Source organism: Lepidochelys olivacea (assembly GCF_965140295.1).
Source record: "Lepidochelys olivacea isolate rLepOli2 genome assembly, chromosome: 4".
Classification (NCBI taxonomy): domain Eukaryota; kingdom Metazoa; phylum Chordata; order Testudines; family Cheloniidae; genus Lepidochelys; species Lepidochelys olivacea.
Genome location: NC_140414.1, coordinates 34551510 through 34562745, shown reverse-complemented (window position 1 = coordinate 34562745; position 11236 = coordinate 34551510).

Below are 11236 nucleotides of genomic sequence, written 5' to 3'. Positions count from 1 at the left end.
CTCTGTCAATGAGATTTACATTTTCATATCAACAAACTCATTCATGTTTAGCCTAAAATAAATTTGGAAGAAAGACGTCCACACATTTAGCTTTTAGAAGGCTTAAGAAGACAATGTATGAACTCTGAAAAGCTGTAAGTCAACTGTGGTTGACAATCACCCCAAGATCTTTATATTCAATTGAAGAGTTGACATTTTTAGTAAACTTTCAAATCTGCTCTTCTTTCTAACAGAAAGAATTATTCTTGTGAAGAATTGTATCTAATTCATATTGTTTGAGAGAGAGAATACTATCAACTACAACTCAACCAGAAACAGTATTTCCATTTTACTGCACTTGTGACCTAAATCAAATTCAAACTGAGTCTCCAGGTATACTGAGCATGTTTTCCTTAATAATCTAATATAAAACTAATTCTCAGTGGAGATTAGAAAAGCTGTATAAACGTTATACTGAAGAAAGCTCTCTTCCTATCTGGATTATGTAAAAGCTTTTTTAAAGGAAACACTGTGTGGCCATTGCTATTCACTCAGAGGGGAGAAGTGGTAGAAAGGAGACAGAGGGGAAAAAGCCACATCAAAAGTACCAGTAACAGCAGGAAAACGGAGATAGTTTTGAAACTGCTTGCATGCATTCATTTATTTTTCTAATTACTTTGATCTTTTCAAGAGTCCATGTTGTGCACGGAAAAGCTTGAAGACAGCACATAATCTATTGCATGTATTTTGCAGCTGTAATACATAAATATATTTGGGCACTAGGAAGAGAATAGCAAGAAATGATGAGTTTTAAAGGTTTGATATTCAAACTTTGGATTTTGCAGTTTATGGTGCTTCACAAAGAATATAGTTCCAGACTCTGAGCTGTTTTGTGGAGTTGGGCTGTTTGGGAAAGGGGTGTAAAAGATAGGCAGACCCAGCAGCGCTTGCTCAGCCCCAGACCTCAGTGACATCAGAGCCTATGCCCTGTAACTGACCAATAGATTCTCTGGCTTCTTGCAACTTACCTCTACTTGCTGGACAGTGGCAGCAGAGAATCCTTAATACCCTAATATCCTTAATGGCGGCTGTGGGAGCTTATGTAGAGGGAGTGGTCTGATCTGTGGGAGTTGCAAGGGTAGATTATTGTGATCAAGTGCTGAGATGTGACAGGTGGGTCATCAAAAGGAGAGACTGACTAACCTGCAAAAAGCCAGGAAGGAAGTGTTACAAAGGGAGCATGATCATAGAATCAAAGGCTTGGAAGAGACCTCAGGAGGTCATCTAGTCCAGTGGTCTCCAACATTTTTACGCCCAAGATCACTTTTTGAATTTAAAGGCAACCCAGGATCTACCCCACCCCTTCCCTGAGGCCCCGCACATTCCCCAAAAGCCGCCCTGGGGCCGAGGGGTTCATAGTGTGGAAGGGGGCTCTCGGCTGAGCCTGGGACAGAGGATTGGGATGCAGGAGGGGGTGAGGGATGCAAGCTCTGGGAGGGAGTTTGGGTGCAGGAGGGAGCTCCAGGCTGGGGCAGGAGGTTGGGGTGCAGGAGGGCGTACAGGGTGCTGGCTCTGGGAGGGGGGTCAGGGCTGGGGTTTGGGGTGCAGGAGGGGGTGTGGCATGTGGGCTCTGGGAAGGAGTTTGGGTGCAGGAGGGGGCTCTGGGCTGGGGCAGAGGGTTGGGATACAGGAGAGGGTATGGGGTGCTGGCTCTGGGAGGGGACTCAGGGCTGGGGCTTGTGGTGCAGGAGGGGGTTTGGGGTGCAGGCTCCGGGAGGGGGCTCAGGGATGGGGGTTGGGGTACAGCCTCTCACTGGGCAGCACTTACCTCCAGCGGCTCCTGGTTGGTGATGCAGCATGGCTGCTGCTAAGGCAGGCTCCCTGCCTACCCTGGGCCCACAGCGCTCCTGGAAGGGGCCAACATGCCCCTGCGGCCCCTGGGGACAGAGGAGGGGGGCACGTGGCTCCGTGCGCTGCCCCTCTCTGCAAGCACCGCCCCCACAGCTCCCATTGGCCACAGCTCCCCGTTCCTGGCCAATGGGAGCTGCAGGGGTGGTGCTTGCAGGCAGGAGCAGCGCGCAGAGGAAGACTCCTGTCCCTCGGGGCTGTGGGGCCGCACTGGCCACTTCCGGGAGCAGCATGGGGCCGGGGCAGGCAGGGAGCCTGCCTTAGCGGCAGCTCTGCTCCACCACCAGAGATCGCGATCGACTGGGAGATCCTCTAGGATAGACCAGTTGATGGCGATTGACCAGTTGGTGACTACTGATCTAGTCCAATCCCATGCTCAAAGCAGGACCAACACCCGCTAAATCATCCCAGCCAGGGCTTTGTCAAGCCAGACCTAAAAACCTCCAAGGATGAAGATTCCACCACCTCCCGAGGTAACCCGTTCCAGCGCTTCACCACCCTCCTAGTGAAATAGTGTTTCCTAATATCCAACCTAGACCTCCCTCACTGCAACTTGAGACCAGTGCTTCTTGTTCTGTCATCTGCCACCACTGAGAACAGCCTAGCTTCGTCCTCTTTGGAACTCCCCTTCAGATAGTTGAAGGCTGCTATCAAATCCCACCTTACGCTTCTCTTCTGCAGACTAAATAACCCCAGTTCCCTCAGCCTCTCCTCGTAAATCATGTGCCCCAGCCCCCTAATCATTTTAGTTGACCACCACTGGACTCTCTCCAATTTGTCCACATCCTTTCTGTAGTGGGGGCCCAAAACTGGACGCAATACTCCAGGTGTGGCATCACCAGTGCCAAACAGAAGGGAATAATCACTTCCCTCGATCTTCTGGCAATGCTCCTACTAATGCAGCCCAATATGCCGTTAGCCTTCTTGGGAACAAGGGCACACAGTTGACTCATATCCAGCTTCTGGTCCACTGTAATCCCCAGGTCCTTTTCTGCAAAACTGCCACTTAGCCAGACAGTCCCCAGCCTGTAGCAGTGCATGGGATTCTTCCATTTTAAGTGCTGGGCTCTGCACTTGTCCTTGTTGAACCTCATCAGATTTCTTTTGCTCCAATCCTCCACTTTGTGTAGGTCACTCTGGACCCTATCCCTACCCTCCAGCATATCTACCTCTCCCCCCAGCTTAGTGTCATCTGCGAATTTGCTAACCATAATCTTTCAATTGGTGCCTAGCATACTTGGCTGTGTGGATTGCCTTCTAAGGAGCCTAACTCAGGCTATGTGGATTGAAGTGTTGTTCCTGTGACCTTTCTAGGTGCCACAAATGTCAGCACTGTAATACCTACATCTCTTTCAAAGAGCTGCTTAAGTGCTAATCAAGTGATGAAGGTAAGGTGCTGGACTGGAATTCCGGATATATGGCTTCAGTTCTTGTCTCTGCAACAGACTTCTTGCACAAGTCATTTAATTCCTCTGTCCCTCAATTCTGCATCTCTAGAATGATAATGATAATACTTCTTTATCTTACACAACTGTTTTGAGGAGATAAATATTTAGTACCGGAAGGTGCTCAAATAACGATAAGGGCCATGTAAGTATCCAGCTTGATCGTTAACAGGTGGCATAATGTAAAAGCTCCCTGGTTATGAGTCAACTCTTAGCACACAGTAGCTGGTCTAATATTTTGAGCTACATGCCCTAGATGTACATTGTGTTTAAATAATTTGTTAAATAACTTGTCTTTGAAAACAATCAATAAAAGCCTGGAAGCTTAAGCGTTTACTTTCAGCAAATAGTTGGCATACAGTATTTTGTCAAACACAGTCATAGTACCTTTATAAGATATTAATGAAACTAGAAAACTATTGAAAACCTTTATCTTGCTGAACTGATTTGGAAATGTCCAACACTCATTCAAAACTCAGATGTCCAGGCACCAATTGAAAGATTATGGTTACAAAAGCTGGCTTTTAGTTTTTTTATAATAGTACACTAAGGACCAACCAGCATGACTGACAGGTCAGATGTATTTCTTACCAGACACACAGTCTGTTTACTTCACGCAACTTGTCTGAGTACAAGTTTCCTGAGCAAAGCTATGGAGGGTATGTGAGTGATGTTTAGCAAGTGGTGGGGTGTGTGGATTCTGTTTCTTTTGTTTGGTGGAAACACATAAAATGAACTAAGAGAACGCTTAAATCAGCATGTCTCAGGGTGCCTGTCCCTTTAAGAGGAGCTGGGCACAACCACACCTGTAACCTAATCAGCTGCCACTCAGTTGATGCTGTGAGGCCGGAGATCAGATGCTAGATTGAAAATCGCCCCTCCCCCAGATCTGGGGCTGAACCCCTTGGGCTTCGGCTTCCCCACCCAGGATGGTTCAGCTTTGGCCCCTCCCTGGGGTCATGTAATTTTTGTTGTCAGAAGGGGGTCACAGTGCAAAGACGTTTGAGAACCACTGCTCTAGAACAAGGGAAAACTCAGCTTATAATTCTCAGGCAGGTGATCTGTATAGTTCCGCAGGGAACAATCTAGGGAGAAGAGGGGCTTGCCTTTACTCCCAGGCATAGAGTAATCCAGTAGGGAATAGTTAGGCTCCTGCAGAAAACCCGAGGTCAAGGGGAAAGGACATGACTAGTATGCTGATCTCATGTTACATAGTTTTATTTTGAAAAAATAAAATGTAAGCTCTGAATAACAAAGAGGGGAATTGTGTGGCTGGAAAGTTCTTTGGGCCCTGACCAGCGAGTTAGCCTGACAGCTTACACAGCACTGAGAAGGTGGAGAAGCACATCTACCGAAACGCGCAAGGAGAGACTGCTTCCATGGCATCTTAGTGCAGATGTAATAAATAAAGAAGGTGGGGGACAGTGGGGGGTTCCTGATGTCTGGTATAGTGAGGTGGCCAACCTGCTTTCTAAATACCCTTAAGCCTTGTATGATGGGAGAGTGGTGGGTTTCCAGCAACAGTGCTGGGCCCAGATTAAGGGTGTGAGAGGGAGCAAGGCTGAGGGCAGCTTTCCCAAAGGTGGCATGGATAAATTAGAAGGATGACCTGCACTGGACAAGTTACTGCCCGATACCTTTCCCAGTGTGTTAATAGAGTTGCAGCCAAGTTAAACCACAATCACAGTGTCTTGTCTTCCTGAAGTGTCCAGGGCAATTACATTGAAAATGAATGAACCATACTTTCGTAGCAATCATCAATTGCAAGTGTATACCTGTATTACTACTTGTAAAACTGGGGCACTTTTTGAGTGGTTAAAGCACTGAGCCTTCAGCTTCATACCTGATATAATAACTAAGGCCCTAAAATTCTCAGTTATGACTACTTAACAATTGCCAAGCCAGCAAGGCCTTTTCAAAAAAATAGAACACAGGCTGAGAGAATAAAAACCCAAGGTCTATCTGCTGGATTTTTTTCAATAGTCTGAGGAATCTCAGAGCTGTTGCAGCCTTTTGTGAGAGAGTACTACTGGTGCACCTAAAGCTGTGGTTCTCAACCTATTTACCATTGTGGGCAGCATATGCAGCTCTCTATGGTCCAATCCACACACTATATATACTAGCTGTATAACCCTGAGGATGTCACATGGGCCACAGCTGTGTGCTGATTGGGCCGCAAGCAGCCCACAGGCTGTGGGTTGAGAACCACTGACCTAAAGACACTTCCCCCTTTTCCTTGTCTGTGAATTAATAACAAACAAATTAATATCAAACACTGATATTATAAAATGTATCAGATACAGTTGTAAAATGGCAAACTTGATGGAATCTAATATTGTAATTCAAATGTGTGAAAGGGAAGTTAACTATAAATGATACAGCACTGGCCAAAATGTTATAAATTTTAGTGACAGGGTTTACAGTAACTCCGCACTTAACGTCTTCTCGCTTAACGTTGTTTTGATCTTACGTCCCTGCTCAATTACAGAACATGTTCCATTTAAAGTTGTGCAATGCTTTGCTATAACATCTTTTGGCTGCCTGCTTTGTCCACAGCTGGCAGCCCCCCTATCAGTTCCCCTATGCCCCCCCACAGCACCTCCTGCCTGCCGGCAGACCCCATGGATCAGTGCCTTCACCCTCCTCCCCCCGCCTCCTGCCCGCGGCAATCAGCTGGGTTGCGGCATTCACGAGGGAGGGGGGAGGAGCGAGGACGCGGCACGCAGGCTCCCTCTCCCTCCCCTGCCTCCTGAACGCCGCCAACCAGCTGATTGCTGCGGGCAGAAGGCAGGGGAGGGAGGGAGGAGGCTGCATGCCGAGTCCCCCCTCCCCTTACCCTCCTGCTCCCTGAACGTCGCAAGCCAGCTGATTGCCACGGGCAGGAGGGAGGGGGAAGGAGCGAGGACATGGCGCGCCTCCCTCTCTTGCCTCCTGCCCATGGCAATCAGCTGCCTTGCAGTGTTGGGGAGGGAGGGGGAGCCTGCACGCTGTGTCCTCGCTCCTCCCCCCTCCCTCCTGAACACCATAAGCCAGCTGATTGCCATGGGCAGAAGGCAGGGGAGGGAGTGGGGAGGAATGAGGATGCAGCGTGCGGAGTAAAGGGGGAAGGGGGGGAAGAAGAGGTTGGTTAAGGGTCAGGGCTTGGGGGAAGGGGTGGAGTGGACAGGCCCAGGGTTGAGCCCCCCGCACCTGGTGCTTACAGAGTAGGGGAAGCTGCCGCTGCTGCTGCGCAACGTGCTTCTCCTAGCCTACAGCACCTTCAGCATCCTTGCCTGCCTCATTGTCTCCAGTGCCAGTGGGCTGTGCCTGTGTGGGGTAAGGCAGGGGCACCTCCCAACTATAGTACTGTACTATACTGTATGGCAAAAAAAATTTCTCTGGAACCTAAACCTCCCATTTACATTCATTCTTATGGAGAAATTGGATTTGCTTAACATCGTTTCACTTAAAGTCGCATTTTTCAGGAACATAACTACAACGTTAAGTGAGGAGTTACTGTACATCATAGGCAATCCAGTTAGGAAAGAAAGAAGTTGCATTGATAATGATTTCTTTTCGTCTAAGTGATAAAGTGAAGAAGTCAGGCTAAGTTTTGCAGTCAAGCATTCATATGGTATAAGTTAATGAAATACACCTGAGCTGAAAGAGGTAGTAAATAAAACGAACTGAAATCAAATAGTGTGTTTATAAGGACACTTGACCACAGAGTGGAATAATTGGAAATGTAACTCTTTGATTAATAACGTACAGACTCAGCTCAGTGAGATACCATTGTTAAAGCCAGGAGAACAGAAATAGAAGAGTTATATAGCTGTTCTGCCTTGCTGGAGAACAATAGTTCTTGAGGTGGCTTTGCATTGTATAACAGACAGTTAAAACAAATTTCAAGAGCATCAAAGCATATGGAGGAAATTCATATAAATGATATGAAATTCAAAGTGGACAATTCAGCACCTAGCAGAGTATTGATAGAGAAACTGCAACTTGAACTGGCATAAATGCAAAATTGGCCAAGGGATGCATGACAAAGGGACCTGTAGAAAGCAACTAGCATAAGTAAGTTTCTGACCCATGCAAAACAGCTTGTGTTTAAAGTATGTCCCATGATGCTTGTACCAACAGTTATTGCACAACTTGTCTTACATAAGTTGATGTGGCAGGATGTGTTACATAAAGAGAATGAAAAATTCTAGTCCCGGTGGCAAGAACTCAAGATTTTAAATCAAGATAGGATGTTTTTCTAAAAGATATGCTCTTGCAATTATTTTGGGGAAGTTCTATGGCCTACAGTTCCATGGCCTGTGCTCTACAGGAGGTCATACAAGATGATCACAATGGTCCCTTCTGGCCTTGGAATCTATGAACTCAAAAACTGCTGTTTCATTCTCTGATTGCATGGTGAAACAGGACAGCTATCATTTTGGCTGGACATTTCAAATCTTTGGAAGAAGTATGGGTCGCTGTCTGATTGATCGATACTTGCATCTCCAAGAAGAGGAACCAAATTGGACCAACCAGCAGAAATAGAATAAAATGGCCTATCTCCTTCAGTACATTAATTCCTGAAAGCCGAAGACACTGGGAAGGGAGAAGATTGAGGTCCTGGTCTGACCATCTGTGAGTCGTCTGGTAATAGCAAGTATCTATCTCAGATAGGCGCTTTCAACCATTTCTTTCAGTTTTCCAGCAACTTGGATTGCCTGCTGGGCTGTGGGAAAAGTGTGTCTGTCCTTCACTCTACCTGTGTTTGCAGTGCAATTCCTGCTATGAAAAATAGCTGAGCTGTAAACTGATGGCTGAGCTGATAAGTAACACACAAATTTGCTCTTGGCTGACCACCCAGATCAGTCAATTCACCACTTCCTGAAACTGAGTACCTAATTAGTAAGGAAGTGTACACACTTGTTGTCAAGGTTCCTTCCCCACTCTGAACTCTAGGGTACAGATATGGGGACCTGCATGAAAGACCCCCTAAGTGTATTCTTACCAGCTTAGGTTAAAAGCTTCCATCACCAAAGTGTTACAGAAAGAACAGGGGAAGTGCCCACTTGGAAACGTTTCCCCCCCAAGCACTACACCCCCTTTCCTGGGGAAGGCTTGATAAAAATCCTCACCAATTTGCATAGGTGAATACAGACCCAAACCCTTGGATCTTAAGAACAATGAAAAAAACAATCAGGTTCTTAAAAGAAGAATTTTAATTAAAGAAAAAGTAAAAGAATCACCTCTGTAAAATCAGGATGGTAAATACCTTACAGGGTAATCAGATTCAAAACACAGAGAACCCCTCTAGGCAAAACCTCAAGTTACAAAAAGACACAAAAACAGGACTATACATTCCATTCAGCACAACTTATTTTATCAGCCATTTAAACAAAACAGAATCTAACGCATATCTAACTAGATTGCTTACTAACTCTTTACAGGAGTTCTGACCTGCATTCCTGCTCTGGTCCAGGCAAAAGCATCACAAAGACAGAGAGGACCCTTTGTTTCCTCCCCCTCCAGCTTTGAAAGTATCTTGTGTCCTCATTGGTCATTTTGGTCAGGTGCCAGCGAGGTTATCTTAGCTTCTTAACCCTTTACAGGTGAAAGGGTTTTTCCTCTGGCCAAGAGGGATTTAAAGGTGTTTACCCTTCCCTTTATATTTATGACATTTGTATATACGCTCTAAATATTGTCAGAGTTGCTGTTTGTGCCTCTATTTTGGAACAGATTCTGGTCAAGATTGTTGTACAGTAGCTTTAATACCAAAAAAGTTACTGTGGTTAACTAAGATTGTTGAACTGTACAATAGTTAATGGTTTCATACTGCCTTTCAAGTGCTACAGCCAGAAAATGAGACCACGTGTCAAGCTTTTTCTACTGCACTCTGTCTATACAGTCTGTCAAAAATGTAGGCATTTATTTTAGGTAGTTAGGAGTGTTAGATCCTGGGGCTAACATTATTCATTGGGAAATAGGGAATATACATCTATTGTGAAGGAAACCTTGTTGAACTGGCATGTAAGTAACTGACCAAATTGTTTTATGATCTGGCTTTGAATTGTTTTTTCCCCTGTGTTAGCAACACCATAGCTGATAAATAATTGGCACTAGTGAGGCCCTATTCTGAGGGATTCTGAGTAAAAAATCTAAACAAAGTCACCTTCCTAAGATAGTAATAGAGTATAAGTGTTATTTTCTATTGTGGCTGTGTAATTTGAGTCAAAACCTAAATGGTTATATTGACCACTTTTCTAATTTATGTAACTAAACCATAGGCAATACCATTTTTGCTTTCTTATATCCTATGTTATTATTGGTGGCTGTTGTAAGAATATTAAATACATTCTAAAAAAAGCCAGTTTCAGCTTGAGTCCTTTCTCTTTAGTTAGGCAATCAAAGTAAAAGACCCCCAAGAAAAGTAGTATGGGTAATCAGTTAAACAGTTGCTAAACGCATGTTTTATATCTGAAGTGCACACTGACAGCTACCCTATGCGCACCTTGTTACTCTACTCTTTTCTCCGTGCACTTAAATGAATTTACAGTATCTGTGAATCCTTAAAATGTTTCACGTACGCTGAACTATACTGTACAGTAGGGTCTGAATAAGTATACAAAAAAGACAATTCATCATATACAGTAACAAGCTTTTAAATTTCAGATAATCCGTTCATTCTTTATCCATAAATATTAAACACCAGAAAACATTCTCATATTTCAGTAATAAAAGGAAAAATATATTTTTAACAAACTGGGTAAAGAGACATGATTTACCATTAATTACTAGACTTCAAAACAGATATAATAAACATCAGAGTAGTGCTACTCGAATTCTTCCACTAATTAACAAACATATCATACGTTTTGGTCATTTATGCCTGCTCTGGAGATCAGAAAAAATGGGTTTCTCATCTGGTTCCATAACCAATGGTGCTGCTATTTAATGATTCGTATTTAACACAAACAGCAGGTAGCTGCAGTCTACCTGCTGTTTGTAAATCAAATTATTTCAGTTTGCACACTTCTTACGGGTTTGCCCTTGATGTGTGTGCATCTAGAAAATTATATTTTTACAAATTTCAAATACAAAGAACCAACTAAGGACCAGATCCTGTAAACACAGCTGCTTAAATTTACACAGGTGAGTAGTCTCATTGAGTTCAATGGGAGTATTCACATGTATAAAGTTAAGCACCTCTGTTACTATGTTATCTGTTTGCAAGATTGGGGCAATAAATTCTTAAGTACGTTCTTAAAGTGCCTGACTCATGTTTATTATGACTTTTGTATTCCTTTTTACATCATCATGGCTGTGGGGAAAAGCTACTCAAAATCTATAACACTTGTATTTTTAAGTACAGTATGTGCACTATTGCTGTTATGTAATGTGAAATGTGAAGAAATAACATTTGTCAAATTAAATACAAAAAAGATGTTAATGTAATAAGGCTGCACAATTAAAATCAGAAGAAGTCTGGACTTGCAGGGTATGGTCCTGATCCTGCAAAGAACTCCATGCAGACAGACTCCTACATCCAGATGGAGCCCCACTGAAGCCAACAGGAAAGATTTTCAAAAGTGCTCAGTGGTGACCAGACTATACTCCCAGTGAAGCCAAGGACAGTTTTACCATATGGGGTGCTTACATGTAATATATCCCAGACTTCATAGGACTGCCTATGGAATGTCCAACAGCCCAGAAACCCCCATTGTTCTCAGTGCTATATTAAACTCTTCCAACGTATTCCTTCCACTCCAGTCAGCCCTGAGCCCCACATTGTGAGGCCTCTTCCATCAGCCCTACTCAGCTTTTAACAAGGACAGCTCCCAGACTGCTGCGCTGGGCATCACAACATGGGGAATAGATGGCCAGCCCTCTGTGGAGAAAGAGGTGGTTAGGGACTATTTAGAAAAGCT